Source organism: Chelonia mydas, chromosome 3 (assembly GCF_015237465.2).
Source record: "Chelonia mydas isolate rCheMyd1 chromosome 3, rCheMyd1.pri.v2, whole genome shotgun sequence".
NCBI classification, from domain to species: Eukaryota; Metazoa; Chordata; order Testudines; family Cheloniidae; genus Chelonia; species Chelonia mydas.
The window spans coordinates 98838342-98851987 of NC_057851.1; the positions used below are offsets into that span (position 1 = coordinate 98838342).

The following is a 13646-nucleotide window of genomic DNA, read 5'->3' on the forward strand; positions in this document are numbered from 1 at the left end:
GTCCCCATTTAGTGTCTCATCACTGGCCATTGGAGATATTTGCTACTAGCCATTGTAAGCAGTCTCATCAGACCATCCCCTCCATAAACTTATCAAGCTCAGTCTTGAAGCCAGTTAGGTTTTTTGCCCCCACTGCTCCCCTTGGAAGGCTGTTCCAGAACTTCACTCCTCTGATGGTTAGAAACCTGCACCTTATTTCAAGCCTAAACTCGTTGATGTACAGTTTATATCCATTTGTTCTTGTATCCACATTGGTGCTTAACTCCTCTCCCTCCCTAGTATTTATTCCCCTGATGTATTTATAGAGAGCAATCATATCTCCCCTCAGCCTTCCTTTGGATAGGCTAAACAAGCCAAGCTCTTTGAGTCTCCTCACATAAGGTAGGTTTTCCTATCCTCAGATCATCCTAGTACCCCTTCTCTATACCTCTTCCACTTGGCATTCATCTCTCAAACATGGGAGACCAGAAGTGCAAACAGTATTCCCGATGAGGTCTCACCAGTGCCTTGTATAACAGTACTAACACTTCCCTGTCTCTACTGGAAATACCTTGCCTGATGCATCCTAGGACTGCATTAGCCTTTTTCACAGCTACATCCACTTGGCAGCTCATAGTCATCCTGTGATCAACCAATATACCCAAGTTTTTTCTCCTCCTCTGTCACTTCCAACTGATATATCCACAGCTTATAGCAAAAATTCTTGTTGTTAGTCCCTAAATGCATGACCTTGCTGTTTGAACTATTAAATTCCATCCCATTTCTATTACTCTAGTTTACAAGGTTATCCAGATCTTCTTTTATGATATTCTGATCCTCCTCCATATTGCCAATACCTCCCAACTTTGTATCATCCACAAATTTTATTAGCACTCTCCACTTTTTGTGCCAAGGTCAGTAATAAAAATATTAAATAAGACTGGTCCCAAGACAGAGCCCTGAAGAACTGTACTAGTAACCTCCCTCCAGCCGGACAATTCACCTTTCAGTATGACCCATTGTAGTCTTCCCTTTAACCAGTTTCTTATCTACCTTTCAATTCTCATATTAATCCTCATCTTTTTCAATTTAACTATTAATTTCCCATGTGGAACTATATCAAATGCCTTACTGAAATCCAGGTAGATTAGATCTACTGCATTTCCTTTGTCTAAAAAAAATCGTTATCTTGTCAAAGAAGGAGATCAGGTCGGTCTGGGGCATGATCTGCCTTTTGTAAAACCATGTTGTATTTTATCCCAACTACTGTTAGCCTCTATGTCTTTAACTACTTTCTCTTTCAAAAATTTGTTCCAAGACCTTTTGCTGATGGTGCATTTTATAATAAGTCAACAAGATATACATGTTAAAAAAAACACACACATGTCTCACTCATCTTGTACTGAGATTGGTATCCTCCCATACTTCCCCACATTTTGTCTGTCACCTTCAGATATTCTTAGAGTGTTACTAGATCATCCCTGCTCCTATCCCGCTGGGCCACATTCAGATGCTACCTTTAGTAATGCCTGCAGTTTTAAAACATTTATTTTTATTTGTGTTTACATTACAGCTGACCATTGGAATGTATGTTACACTTCTTCTTGAGCCAGTGCTAGTTGGTAATTAACATGAAACCTCAGGGGCAACTGAGCCTTACTGTGCACTCATTTGAAAGAAAAAAGATGAACAAAAAATAGTCCACAACTGAAATGCAGGAGCTGGTAAGTTTTACTCAGAGTTTGCAAGCCACCAATCTGTCAAAAATGATCCCATTTTCAACAGCCGCTGCAGGTCCCTAATATGTCAAATGTTCAGCACATAAAGCAGATCACTTTGAGGGACAATGGCTCTAAAGTAATTCAGTGAGGAGGGATAAACTCTGCATCTTCACACTTTGAGCTGAACTGTGGCTTTGTCACAAGCCCCAAGTATCATTACTCATTCCTTATTATTTAACATTTATATTGCAGTAGTGCCTGAAGGCCAAGTAAGGGAAAGCGTACTGTTGCACGGCCCTAGGAGCAGACAGGGAACCAGATTCCAGCCTCCCAGTTTCCCCCTGCTCCAGGGAAGAAGCAACCTGCCCCAACCTCATTCTTGGTGCAGATTACTTCCCCCACCACGCTGGCAGAGCTACACTTGATAGCATGTGGCAGGTGAGGGGGGAACAGAGCCAAGGTTCCACCCACCCTACCCATGCCCAACTACTTGCATTAAGAGGGGGATTAGGAGCTTGGTGCAGGTTTTTACAATGTGGGTACCACACCCAGGGGAAGCTCTTTGCACCCGTCTTGTTTTACTGAGCAAGCGTGCAGTTAATTAAGCCCACCTTATTCTGAACATAGCCCTATTGTTTTCAGTGGGTGACCGTGCTGCTCAACAATAAAATGGCAGATATGAGCTCTTGAAAAAGCCAGGCATTTGTCAATCCCAGAAGTGCCTTAAAATGTTTCTAAAAATCCGATCTCTTGTTTTGATCCTTGCATTTAGCTTGAGAACACAATTCCTCATTTCAGCCCAGATCAAGTTTTTTTTAATTTTTTTAACAGCTGAGCCATGTCACCCTAAAATTAGGAGTGTATTTATAATGGAAAGGCTGACTCAACCTTAACACTAATAACAAGGAAAACACATTATAATGAAACAACAAATCACAGCTTTGACAGTAATGAGGCGCTTGCTTAGACATTTATCTGTCCTTTTCCAGGGCAGTAATTTTATGGTTGAAAAAGCTTGTTTTTAAAGTTTATGTCCAGGAAGAGGTTGCCAAGGCCTGGCCGAAATTACCTCATTGAGCAGATGGTAAAAATGTATATAATTAATGCATTCATTTTCCTTTCTTAAAAACTGGTAAATGAACCCTATAAGAATTTCTTCCTGAAAGCTGAATTTATTAGCTACAAAACACAGCTCCTTTGCCAACTCTGTTTCAGGAAGATTGTATCCTATGTTCCCTCCACTTTTAAATTGTTTTCCACTAAGACAGAGTATTGAAAAGTCTTGGGTGGCTCCATACACATCCATGGAAATCTTCAGAGTGGAGGCCACCTCCCTTCCATCTCTTTCACTCAGGAGGTTTTCGTGATAAAGATTCCTCTTCTTGCTGCTGTCTGACATACAGAAAAGCTGACAAGTCTGTCACTTGTTCTCCGAAAATGGCTTTAAATCCATCAGCTCTCTAGTACCTAATAAAATCACATGTTTACAATGTTAAAGGAAATCAGGTGTTTTAATGTTAAATGAAAAAAAAAACATTTATGTACTGTTATAATAATGCCCTTTACCTGGCCTTTCTCAGGCTATCCATCATTGCAGAAACCTCCTTATGAGATACTGTGGGGTCCACATGCTGGAATGTTGGGTAATAAGCCAGAATTAACCATAAATAATGCATCTGAACTGACGCCCTTGGTGCTGGCAGACATGGCAATAGGGCACAGACAAAGAAATAGCCCTTCCCCAACCACCTGCTGTCAGGGAGTAGAGGAGACTTCTGATTGACGAGTACAGCAGAGTACATTGCACAGAGTAAGGCCCTATCTATACTGAGAATAGAGCTTGCTTGGAAACCTGGGCTCCTAACAGCCTCGGCTCTGTCCACTCACTGGTCAAATGTGTGAACATGAGTCTGCAGGATCCTTGGGCAAGACTTTCCAAGCCACCTAAGAGATTTAGATGCTTAACTCCCATTAAAGGTTCAGAGTTCCAAAGAAGCCTAAGGGAGTTAGATGCCTGACTCCTAGTGACTGTTAATGGGAGTTGGGCACCTCACTCCATTAGGTTCCCTTTGAAAATCACAACTGGAATCAGGGGCAACTGTGGGTAAAATCATGCCCTGAGCGAAGTCAGTGGGCGTCTTGCCATTCACTTCAACTGTGTCAAGGTTTCATCTTATGTGTCTAAATCCCCCAGATGGCTCTGAACACATAATACATGTTTTTAACATGGTTTTCAAACAACTCCTTTCTCAGTGTAGCTGTGGCCTAGCAATGCCCTGTTAAAACACTGGGGTGGGATATGTTTCTACATTAGCCACCACTCCTTGTTTAATTCCTTAACCTAACCTCCACCCAAACCCTAAAATATATGACTATCCATTATTCACTTCAAACGCAGGGAGACGACCTCTCAAAAGGCTACCAGCTGTGGCACACGACAAGAAAGCCTTCTCATGGCATGTTTAGTAAACATTTGGTCTCTCCCAACCTTAAGCCTGGAAGGTGAATTCTCATCATGGTTATTCTCACAAATCCTGTTAACATGCAGCCAGAAATTGAATGGTAAACATTTAACAAGGAGAATTACCACTCTCTTCTGCACTCATTCTTTCCCTCTCCGTTAAATAATCTTACATAGAACGGAAATCCTTCAGCTGCCTGTAAATTGAGGCCTGTCATGTAATTCCCTGACCATGACGCTCTTAATTCTGTGATGCTTCCATAGTCCATTGGCCAAGAAAAACAGCAGTGGAGGGGAGGGAGTTTTTCACTGTCTATCTTAGGTATGTACATGGCTCCAGTATCAAAGGATCTGAGGATATCAATTCTTTAACCTCAGATATGTTACAGGGGTGTTGTGAGGCTAGATAGGTGCTATTTTCCCCATTTTACAGATGGGGAACTGAGGCACAGAGAGACTAAGGACTGGATTTACAGAAGCGCTTAGGTGCCTGACTGACACTTTAGACACTTAAATCTGGGAATCAGGCCCCACTGGGATTCACGTAACCCCTTGTTTAGCTATACCTGAACGCTATAGGTGCCTAAACTCACTTGGTGCCTTCATTTTTGCAGATCCCTAAAGTCCTATGTTTCTGCCTCTGAGCATGTGCACTGCAGACGACGCCTTGTGTCTGGACACCTAAGCCCCTGAGTTCTTGCACAAACCAGAAGTTAGGTGTTCCTCTGTCTAACTTGTCTGTGGGGGCTGATCCAGTAAACATGCTCAGTCCTCACCTATTAGGTTGGGCCCCTATAGATGAGTTTACACAGAATGGCCAGGCAGGGAAGAGCTATTCGTTTGTAATCTTTCGCCAAGTGGCTAAGGTACCCACCTGGTATGTGGGAACCCCCAGTTTGAATCCCTTCTCAGGTGGAGATGAGACTTGAACAGGGAATTGAAACTGCCTAGGTACGTGCCCTACTCACTGAGCTATGGGATTGTCTGGGGTGGGCTCCCTTGGTCTCTCCTGTTGAAAGTGCTCCACTGTGGATAAATAATTTAAAAATTCATTGGAGCAGGGGAACATAAAAGAGTGGCCATACTGGGTCAGACCAATGGTTCATCTAGCCCAGTATCCTGTTTTCTGACTGTGGCCAGTGCCAGGCGGTTCAGAGGGAATGAACAGAACAGGGCAATTTATCAAATGATCCATTCCCCACCATCCAATCTCAGTTTCTGGCATCCAGTGGTTTAGGGACATCCAGTTATACTTTTGGCCTTCACAACATCCCCTGGCAATGAGTTCCCCAGGTTGACCGGATCCTGGGCCTCCCATATGAATGCTCTAAGCAAGCAAGCTACAGAATCATTGGCGTACAGTCATGCTCTTTCCAGCTTTGGCCCTATGATTGACTCATTACTTATCCACAGTGCATCGACATTGGGCCAGAGAGAAGGCAAGAAATGAAGAGTTTTGCTCAAGTCCTTTTTGCATGTCTGTAGGAAATAGGGGCCACAACTTGGCTTGGGATCTTCCTGTTGCAATCCAGGGGGAAGTATGTTAGGGGGAAAGGCGCACATGGTGTAAGAGCCTAAACAAAATTAAATAGAAAAAAAATGGTCCTTTTTGTTAGGGGACTTGCAGAGAAGACCCTCCTCTCTCCTACATAGATGCCTCTAACACCATCCTTCCGGCTCCAGACTCCACAGAGCTCCACATAAGGGTAGAGAGGAACACTAGATTGGCCCATCCACTCTTGCTCCCAGCCTCAGAGATGCATACATTGTGCATATTCCAGGCTTGTGGACCTTGGACAACAGAACTTCATGCAATTCTTTCTTCTAATTTCTTTCTTCATGCAATCCACCTTGCTGCCAAGTGCTCTCTGCCTATGCTGACATTTCAAATCTAACCTGAGGAGTCTTTCAGCAGACTTGCAGTCTCTGCTGGGTCTAAGCTGGTGTCTTCATATCCTATATCCTTATTAGCTTCTATATGTGAAAGATGCTCCAGCCTGCATTGCATGACTGACATGCTAGAAAAGCCCCAGGGCTGTGAGATTTGAAGAAACAGAAAATGTCAGATAAGATCCTACCATGGATTTGTGAAGATATCAGCAAAGACCTTAGTTCAGTTCTGCATCCCAACTTATCCAAAGCTTCAAAAATCATCCTTACTGTATACCTCCTTGGAGACAGCATTGGTACTTAACTTCTTTGTGTTGGCCAAATATGTCTTGTTTTAAGGTTTTATCCCTCTGTCCTTGATTGTTTGGGCAACACAGCTGTTAGGGCCTGAGCTGGACCTGCTAACTGTGAATTATAAAGAACTTTCTTTTGGCATCCTTAGCTGTTTTGAGGAAGCTAAGACAGTTATTTTTAAATGGCACTCCCATGTCCTGGGTATCTCTGGCCAACATTTTCAAACTACGATGCCTAAGGATAGCTTCCCAATTCCATATTTAGCCACCTACATAAAAGTGATCTGAGTTTCAAAAGTGCCGATCATCCGCTAATCCCACCAAACGCAGCAGGAGCTTAGCACTTTTGAAAAATCAGACCACTTTATTCAAGGGCCTAAATATAGATTTAGGAGCCTAACTTCAGACTCCCAAGTTTGAAAATTTTGGACACGGTTTTCTACCTCTCTGCTTATAAACAATTTACTTCCACTGATGTTTTATGTGAAATTATTTTCTGATGCGAGATAAACCCACATTCAGACAAATTGCAGGTACATTCAAAAATGTTAGGTGGACTGGAGACATAGAAATTTTTAACATCCCTCAAACTCCACCCTTCTGCCTTTGATTTTACTACATAAAACATTAATGTAATCAGACATCCCCTTGCAGAGGATTCTCTATCCATCATGGATGGGCACCTAGTGAGAGCTTCAAAAACCAGGTTACCTGATGTAACAGAGCAAACTGCCCCTGAAGAAATAAAAAGGCTCTCTCACCAAGTAATTTTTTTGTTTGCTGATGTAGATACCAGTAGATACCTTCTGCAAAGAAGAAATTAGTTTTAGTCAGATGGAAGCTTAGCTGGGTAACCATTTTTACTAACAGCTTAAAAGAATTGCACCACAATTAACAATAAGTGTTTCTCCAAAACCTAATTATCCACACACTTAATTAAACAGAACTTGTAAGGCTGTCTATTTGCTCCCAATAATATTACAGGCTTGAGAGGGGCATACTGAAGAGGTTAACTCAGAAGGAAACCTATTCCTAAGAGAAGTCTAATTTGGAGACCTAAGGAAGACACAGGGATGGAGAAATCAACTACAGATCGGTTCTCCCAATGCTCCTGCATTAAACTCACTGCATTAAAGTGATCACTAATATTCTTGTATTAAGCAATAGTTCCTCTAAAGGTGGCATCACCTCCAAAGTTCTAGAGCCAGGGGCAAAGAAAAGGCCAGCAATTTTCACTTCGGGCTGGGAGACGCCATTTTTCCCTGTGTGAATGAGCTGAGGAGTACAGCATTTTTACAGCCTCGCATAGCACCACACGTGGCAGTGACACAGTACTGCATCTTCCCATGGAGAGGAAGAAGAAACCACCAGTACTAACTTGCTTGTTTTTCTATACCTTTTCCTTTTCTTCTTCTGGGCTGGCCTCCTTACGTTCGTGTAGTGGTGCTATCCCCTTGCCTTCTGATGGCCAAAGCAAGCTAAGGAGGGAAGAATTACTGTTTTATTGGGTAAACAGAAAACGGGAACAAAATTTATGTGGAAAACTAATAGAAAAGTAGAGGAGGGACTGGCTGACTGAAGCCAAAAGGGAGGCTTATAAAACTGGTCTCCTGCCCCAAGACAGGGGCTACAGCTCACAAACAAAAATTGGGCTCTTAGCATAGGGTAACTGCTGGTATACAGGAATTAGCTGCACAAAAAGGAAGCTTACAAGAAGTGGAAACTTGGACAGATAACTCGGGAGAAGTATAAAGATATTGCTCAAGCATGCAGGGTATAATCAGGAAGACCAAAGCACAACTGGAGTTGCAGCTAGCAAGAGGTGTGAAGGGTAACAGAAGGGTTTCTACAGGTATGTTAGCAACAAGGTGGTGGTCAGGGAAAGTGTGGGACCCTTACTGAATGGGGGAGGCAACCTAGTGACAGATGATGAGGAAAAAGCTGAAGTACTCAATGCTATTTTTTGCGCCTTGGCCTTCACAGACAAGATCAGCTCCCAGATTGCTGCACTGGGCAGCACTGTATGGGGAGGAGGTGAGCAGCCCTCAGTGGTGAAAGAACATGTTAAGGACTTTTTAGAAAAGCTGGACATGCACAAGTCCATGGGGCTGGATGCAATGCATCTGAGGTGCTGAGGCAGTTGGCTGATGTGATTGCAGAGCCATTGGCCATTATCTTGAAAACTCATGGCAATCAGGGGAGGTCCCAGACCATTGGAAAAAGGCAAATATAGTGCCCATCTTTAAAAAAGGGAAAAAGAAGAATCCAGAGAACTACACACACAGGTCAGCCTCACCTCTGTCCCTGGAAAAATCATGGTGCAGGTCCTCAAAGAATCCATTTTGAAGCACGTGGAGGAGAGGAAGGTGATCAGGAACATTCAACATGGATTCACCAAGGGCAAGTCATGCCTGACCAACCTGATTGCCTTCTATGAGGAGATAACTGGCTCTGTGGATATGAGGAAAGCAGTGGACATGATTGATCTTGATTCGGTCTCCCACAGTATTCTTGCCAGCAAATTAAAGTATGGATTGGATGAATGGACTACAAGATGGATAGAAAGCCATCTAGATTGTCAGGCTCAATGGATAGTGATCAACAGCTCGATGTCTAGTTGGCAGCCAGTATGAAGTGGAGTGCCCCGGGGTCTGCCCTGGGGCCAATTTTGTTCAACATCTTCATTATAGATCTGGATGATGGGATAGATTGCACCCTCAGCAAGTTCGCAGATGATATTAAGCTGGGGGGAGAGGTAGATGCCCTGTAGGGTAGGGATAGGGTCCAGATTGACCTAGACAAATTGGAGAATTGGGCCAAAAGAAATCTGATTACGTTCAACAAAGACAAGTGCAGAGTCCTGCACTTAGGACGGAAGAATCCCATGCACTATTACAGGCTGGGGACCGACGGGCTAAGTGGCAGTTCTGCAGAAAAGGACCTGGGGATTACAGTGGATGAGAAGCTGGATGAGAGTCAACAGTGTGCCCTTGTTGCCAAGAAGGCTAATAGCATATTGGGCTGCATTAGTAGAAGCATTGCCAGCAGATCGAGGAAAGTGATTATTCCCCTCTATTTAGCACTGGTGAGGCCACATCTGGAGTACTGCATCCAGTTTTGGGCCCCCCACTACAAGAAGGATGTGGAAAAATTGGAGAGAGTTCTGCAGAGGGCAACGAAAATGATTAGGAAACTTATGAGGATAGGCTGAGGGAACTGGGCTTTTTTAGTATGCAGAAGAGAAGAGTGAGGGGGGATACAACTATCTGAAAGGGGGTTCCAAAGAGGATGGAGCTAGGCTGTTCTCAGTGGTGGCTGATGACAGAACAAGGAGCAATGGTCTCAAGTTGCGGGGAGAGGTCAAGGTTGGATATTAGGAAAAACTATTTCTCTAGGAGGGTGGCGAAGCAGTGGAATGGATTACCTAGGGAGGTGGTGGAATCTCCATTCTTAGAGGTTTTTAAGGCCCGGTTTGACAACGCCATGGCTGGGATGATTTAGTTGGGGTTGGTCCTGCTTTGAGCAGGGGTTGGACAGATGACCTCCTGAGGTCTCTTCCAAGCCTAATCTTTATGATCCTAACTTGTGTATAGTGAGTCAACTCATTTTGATCGAACCTTGTTTTTTGATACAAACGAGTCTCCTTAATTGCTCTCCCTCTTCACACACTAAACAAACAGGATACTTCAACATACAGTTCTATGCGACATCTTCTTCACCAGGCAGCCAGTCACCAGGGCTACGTTCATCCCTCTTCAGCATTCCACATTTGTGCCGAGTCAAGAATACATGCAGGACTCATGAGCACGCAGAACTCTCAGCTGGTGGCACTTAGATACAGAGATGCCAAACAACTGAACACTCAATGCTCAAACTCACAAATGCAGTACCAAAACTGCTATATGGTGACGCAACGAAGCTACAGATCAAATAACCTGAATATAGGGAAAGGCCACAGGAAACTTCAGCAACAGTCTCTGTTAGGCTGTTTTATCACAAAGAATAGTTTGTAATTGTAAATATTTTCCATATTCTCAAAGCACTTCAGCTGAAAACTTTTTGCTGCTAAGTTTGCCCCTGTCTAAAGTCCCATGGTAGCAAATTCAGTTTCAATGAGGCTTTTGACTACTGGCGCACATTTATTCAGAGGTATTCCCACTGTTGATTTTAAGATGACAATGAATAGAACAAGCCTGACTAGATTATTATTACTTCTTTCACCACCAGGAATTGTTAGAACGGAGTCTGAGAAATAAAATCAACGTGTTGACATTTGCTCTGTCAATAATGGCAAACTGAGTAATAGAATGTACAGACTATGGAAGCTGATGATGGTTTATATAATTCTTTCCTGATTTTTGCATCTAACCCAGGTATTCTCATTTCTCTCCCCCTCCCCTCAATGAGAGGACTACACCCTAACACAGATTCTCTCATTGGCCAGCTCACCTTCTTTCTGTGAACGCAGACTATATCCCATTCTGTTTCTAATCCCACAATATCCTGGTGTTATGTGACAGCAATTGCTTACTTAGAAAAGGAACACTGGGGAAGAATTTGGTGTATTTTTAGCTTCTTTTAATGTAATCAAGCAGGTTGAAACAAGGAGGAGAGCTAGAATTGTGTGACCAACCTGCTCTCTACAGACCATCAGCAAGGGCTCAGAGGGTCATCAATGAGACCTGCTGATCTAATCTATTGCCTGTTTAATTACAATGTGTTTTCTTATCGTAATTCAAACGGTCTCTTCAGGTGGAATATGGACTATTCATATTTCCTTTTTCTCTCCAAAATACTCTGTTATTCTTATAACCCCAGGAACTGCTATATCAACTGTCCATCTAGGCAGATATTCAATTTCTGAGGAGGGACAAAGTCAGACTCGTCAGGGGAAAAAGGATAGTCTTGTGGTTAAAGCTCAGAGTCCTGAGAACTCGGTTGCACTGTCACCTCTGAGTCAGTCAAATTACCTTTGTTCAAAATTCACAACTAATTTGGGGTTCCTCTGTTTTTAGATGTTCACCATTAGAACAAGAGAGTCTGGTATTTTATATTTGATTATAATAAAAGAAGTCTTTGTTGGCCTTTGTGCAAAGAAATATTTACTAACTAATAGGGCAGATAGGAAAATACAAAATTTACCAAAGCCAAAAATCATGCTCATGATGAGCATGTTATATTCCTATATACAAATTATGCCTCCGTTAAACGCATGTTAACTCACTGCAGTCAGTGGACTTCCATGAATGTAACAAGAGACAGAATTTGATCTACTAAAGATGAAATCCTGGCCTATCTCATGTAGGAGCGCCAGGTAGGAAAAGGGACACAAAAGCTCCTTCACTTCTGAGGGCTTACACAGATACAAGGGTCTGGACTGTTGTGAACCCAGCTAACATGTCTATGGATGTTCTATAGTCCAAAAGAGCCATAGTGAACTTGCATGGGCTGGAGGCCCCAGCCCACCTACACAGCAGCAGGTGCCAGAAGAACTTTATGCTACTTCCTCCTGGAGCAACAGTAAGGTATTATACAGCATTCATAGCCATGGCTTCCCTCCCCTGTACTGCCAGGAAGGCTTGGAGATCCTCCTCTCAGCGCGATACATACTCCTAAAGGCAGGATTTTGTGCTAACATCTAATGATTTACAGGGTTCTCTTGAAAAAAGAAAAGGAGTACTTGTGGCACCTTAGAGACTAACAAATTTGAGCATAAGCTTTCGTGAGCTACAGCTCACTTCATCGGATGCATGAAATCTCTTGGGGATTTCGCTCACTGGTTAATGTTCATAATCTCATATGTTATTGCTCTGTCATCCATGGATTTTGTCTGTCTGTAACTATTGAATGCATGCCTGTTAGCACATTTCTTTTCTTTCCTCCAAAAGCAATAGCTTTTGGAGGAAATGGGTACCATATGTTTTATAAGAACACAGAAATTGACAATTTATCTGATCTGGTATGGCAATCTAGTCCAGTACCCTGTCTCTGATTATGGCCAGCACCAACTGCTTTAGATGAAGGCGAAGAATCTCCATAAAGGATAAACTATGCAATACCACATCTATGGGAGAATTTTCTTCCTATCCTGAGCCAGTCAGTGGCTGGCATATGTCCTGAAACATAAGGTTGCCAACCCTTATAAATTACTATCTGAGCCAGTGTAACTGATGATATTTTTATTACACATATAAAATGTAATCCTTTTTCAAATCCTACTGAGCTCTTTGCCTGAATAATATCATGTGGCTCTTAGAACCAAAGGTTAATTACTCATTGGCTGCAAATGTATTCCTTTTTAACAGTTATAAATTTGTTTTTTAAATTGCCTTTGGTGTCCACTTGCTCCTGCACAATATTATGGGAAAAAAGACAAGGTAAAGAGGAGTGCTTAATTGACCTTTTTATCATTCATTTTCTCTACCTCTATCATGCCCCTCTTGGTCAATGCCACTGTAAACTGAACAGTCCTAGGGACTGGTGTGATTTGTGATAGCTCCATTGATTTCAATAGTTCGATTCAATTTACCCCAGCTGAGGATCTGCCCCCTAATCTTTTTAGTTTCTGCTCACATAGAAGATTCTCTGCCTTCCTAACCATTTCCATTGTCCTTCACATTATCCATTTGTATTATGTCCTCTGAGATGGTGTGGCCAAACACACATACATTCTGTCATGGTGCAGAGCACCACAGAGTCACATTACAACAAACACATAAGAGTAATTGGCCAGCAATCTTCCTCCGAGTTTTGCAGTTGTCACAGAGCCTTAAGCATGCCATACTCCACCTCACCCAGACACATCACTGAACTACACTCGTGGTGGGTGCTTCCTGCCCCTGGCACCAGTCCTTGCAAACCTTGTTTCAACAATCTTCCTTTGCTCATTCTACCCGCACGTCTCATGAACTCAGGTTTTCTTCATCTGATCTCGATATCCGGTATCACTTTGGTCAGGCTGTAAATTCGGGCAATTACCTACTCCTAAGTCATGTGAGAAGTATAGTTAAGGCACAACAATTGTCTATAGCATCTCTGTTGGAAGGCAGGAAGTCTCAATGTCCTGTTTCCTTAAAGTCCATGTTTCACATGCATGTCGCAAGATGCTAAAGACAAGAGACTGCAGCAATTTCATTTTACACTTCATGGTAATGCTTTTGCTTCTCCAAATGTGGCTGTTGCTAAAGCAGTCGTGTTATGTCAGATCTCTATGTGATGTTTAGAGCCCTTTGTAGTCATACGACCAGGTATTTGAAGTGCTCAGTGCACTCCATGCCTCCTCCGTGAAGTTTTGGAATAGCC

At 42.8% G+C, this 13646-nt stretch overlaps 1 long non-coding RNA gene across 4 annotated transcripts in view; it reads right to left on the bottom strand.

The window, feature by feature from the left end:
- Positions 1 to 1233: 1233 nt before the first annotated feature.
- The window catches only part of LOC122465054, a 49110-nt gene continuing 36697 nt past the window's right edge, over positions 1234 to 13646 (bottom strand). The window contains exons 3-4 of one of the 4 annotated variants that reach the window (XR_006289603.1): positions 3267 to 3331; positions 1234 to 3167 (exon numbers count right to left, since the gene is read on the bottom strand). This is a non-coding gene — a long non-coding RNA (uncharacterized LOC122465054). Of the gene's footprint in view, positions 3168 to 3266; positions 3332 to 7105; positions 7151 to 13646 lie in introns of all 4 variants that reach the window. The other 3 variants (XR_006289602.1, XR_006289604.1, XR_006289601.1) reach the window with 3 other exon arrangements.